The sequence below is a fragment of the Nelumbo lutea genome, chromosome 8, assembly GCF_056320005.1.
Source record: "Nelumbo lutea isolate HS-2025 chromosome 8, American lotus-T2T, whole genome shotgun sequence".
In the NCBI taxonomy this organism is placed as follows: Eukaryota; Viridiplantae; Streptophyta; class Magnoliopsida; order Proteales; family Nelumbonaceae; genus Nelumbo; species Nelumbo lutea.
In genome coordinates, this window is record NC_142691.1 from 42,304,992 (window position 1) to 42,307,741 (window position 2,750).

Sequence of the window (2,750 nt, forward strand, 5' to 3'; positions counted from 1 at the left end):
GAATCCAAAGAGAATCATTCTTGGCTATTAAGGACTAAGCTTTTAGCCCTCATCTCTAGCCTGGTCTGACTCCTCTTAAGCACTTGGCTAACTTAACAATCAGAGTATCCTCCCCTCCAACATACTCTTTTCCTGTTTACAGGTCAGACCTATCATCCTCGGACACCAGAAAAATCCCCTTATTGCCTTCAGCCTCATATTTGACAACAACATATCCAATTATGATTAGACTGAAAAGGATTAGTGAAGTGGCTAAACCCCAAAATAACCAATGAAGCTTTCTAGTTACAGCTACTATTTTTTTCATCACTTGGAAAATTTAGAAGGAGCAGAATCATCGAAAAATGGAGGACAAATATCTCAGCACCTCCATGGTAATTGGAAGAATTATAATTTGCAGGCTTTAAGAAATAAATACTCCCTCTCATTTCTCATTTCATGCAAAGAATCCTTGCTTCCTAACATAAGTTTCTAGAAATCTTGGGAGTAAAATAAATTAGCGTTAAACCCGAGATTGGTTTCTTTGGTGCCTCCTCGGCACTCGGGATTTTCTACTTACTTTTCCTACCCACTCTCTACCTGCCGTGAAGGCGGGGCCATCTTAAACTTCATACGGATGGTGCATCCAAAAGTAATGCCGAGAGAAGTGGAGACGGTTGTGTAAATTTGATGATTGTAACCTCTTCCTCCTTTTATGGTACGTGTTGGGTCAAAGCTCTCCTTGATGGTATCTAGCTTGCTTTTTCTTTGGGTATCCGTAAGCTAGAAGTGGTGTTTTATTCTCAGAGTTTATGCTTTATTATGAATAAATAAATTTACCTTCCTTGGACTCTCAGGTACAGGTGGCAAAGGATTGATTACTTTTCTAACACTATCGATTTCACCTGGCCTTTGATCACTCACTAAGAGAAGGTAACAGAGTGGTAGATAATTTGAAGAATATGGCTCGTCTAACCTAGTTGGATCAGGTTTTTGATAGTCAATCAATTACCTCTGGAAATTTAGGCTTCTCTCAACTTAGATGGTCTTGGCATTTTGTTTATAATTAGAGTTGGGCTTATTTTCTTTGTAAATGGATTTTTCAGGGGGTTAAGGTTTTTACGTCTCCCCTCATAGGTTTCTTTCTTTCCCCTCCACCGGGAGTAAAGGAACCCTATTTTATATTTTTCATTCTTTCCATTTTTACACTTTTTCTTAAGAATTTAAAGAAAACAAGTCTATTCAGAGAGAACTCAGACACCTTTTCTGCAGTATTCCCTTTCCTTTACTTTTCTTTGAACAAATTAAACATTATTTGCCAATTAGCTTAATTAGTCTTGTTATTTAAGACTATTTATAGCGCATAATTCTTCTCAGTTCTTCCATTCTTTATCTCCAGTTCTTAGCTTCTTGCTCAGTGTGGTTCCTTCATTCTTTCCCGTAGCTTTTGTTTGCTTTCGCCAACAAAGCTGAAGATCGATGGCTGACCGTGACACAATTCGAACTATCATTGGCATTATTGGTAACCATTTCTTACACACTCCCCCTCTTATTTTTTCTTATGGTTTTAATGTAAATGCAGTACTAAAAGTGTTTCGATTCATTTATCTTGTTGTTTAATTCTAGTCTTCTTTCTACTTATTTGCAGCAAATGTCATCGCCTTTGGTTTGTTTATCTCACCTACGTTTTACACAGGATATGGAAGAAAAAATCTGTGGAGGAATTCTCTCCGGTGCCATATTTAGTGACCACAATGAATTGTATGATGTGGATTTTCTATGGGATGCACAAGGAGCAAAGTGAGATAGATGATCTCAAAACAGAGGCCAACGGCGCTAATGGTGATGACCAGGGTGCTATGTGGATGTATAAAAGGCATTCCATAGAAAATCCACATCATACAATTCATTGTGGTCTCTAAATATGGCACCGGAGAGAATTCCTCCACAGGTCAGCCATCTATCTTCAGCTTCGTTGGCGAAAGCAAACAAAAAGCTAGGAGAAAGAATGAAGGAACCACACTGAGCAGAAGCTAAGAACTGGAGATAAAGAATGGAAGAAATAATGTCTTATTTGTTCAAAGAAAAGAAATTCATGAAGATTTGGCTTATCATCGTATGAGGTGGACCCAACAATGTTTTATTTGTTCAAAGAAAATAATGTTTTATTTGTTCAAAGAAAAGGAACCACACTATTGGTCTCAACGGTGGTGGACCCAACAATATAAAAAACTGGTAGAATTTTCACCATATTGACTAGTCCTTGCCTTGTTAGAACTTACTATACCCTATAACTAACAGTGACCATGAACAATGTAGAACCAAAATTGATCATTGGGTCACAGTTTGAACCGTACTTCACCATCTGGTTCAACCATTTGGCCCATCATATAAAAATGAAAAAATAAAAAAATATAAAAGGGTTTCATATTCGTTGTAAGCCATTGATTTTATGTCGCCAATTCTGTGTTTTTTGCAGATTTCATAAGAATTCCATTGAGAGTCTTGAGACAATAATATTTCAAATAAACTGAATTGAAAATTAATTCCATTTCCACATCGAGATTCAAATGCAGCAGCCTAATGTAATGTAATGACTGTGTATAACTATTGCTGCTCCGGTCTCTTCCTTGGCTCAGTCCTTAGTGGAGAAGTAATTGCAAGTTTGCAACTTGGGTCAGGTTAGGTTTGGTTAGGAATTTGTTGAACTTTCGGTGGGCCCAAGTTCAATAGTAAATCCAATGTAGTTGAAAATTTTCAAATCAGGAAAC

The 2,750-nt window shown here is 37.2% G+C and overlaps 1 long non-coding RNA gene across 2 annotated transcripts; it reads left to right on the forward strand.

Annotated features, from left to right (window-relative positions):
* Window positions 1-792: 792 nt before the first annotated feature.
* Window positions 793-2,536, forward strand: LOC148843917 (uncharacterized). Of its 2 annotated transcripts, XR_016103764.1 has the most exons (3): window positions 793-912; window positions 1,379-1,501; window positions 1,628-2,536. It is a non-coding gene; the product is annotated as an uncharacterized LOC148843917 (long non-coding RNA). The 2 variants fall into 2 exon arrangements; XR_016103763.1 differs by lacking the exon at window positions 793-912 and having other exon boundaries at window positions 919-1,501.
* The last annotated feature ends 214 nt before the right edge of the window (window positions 2,537-2,750 follow it).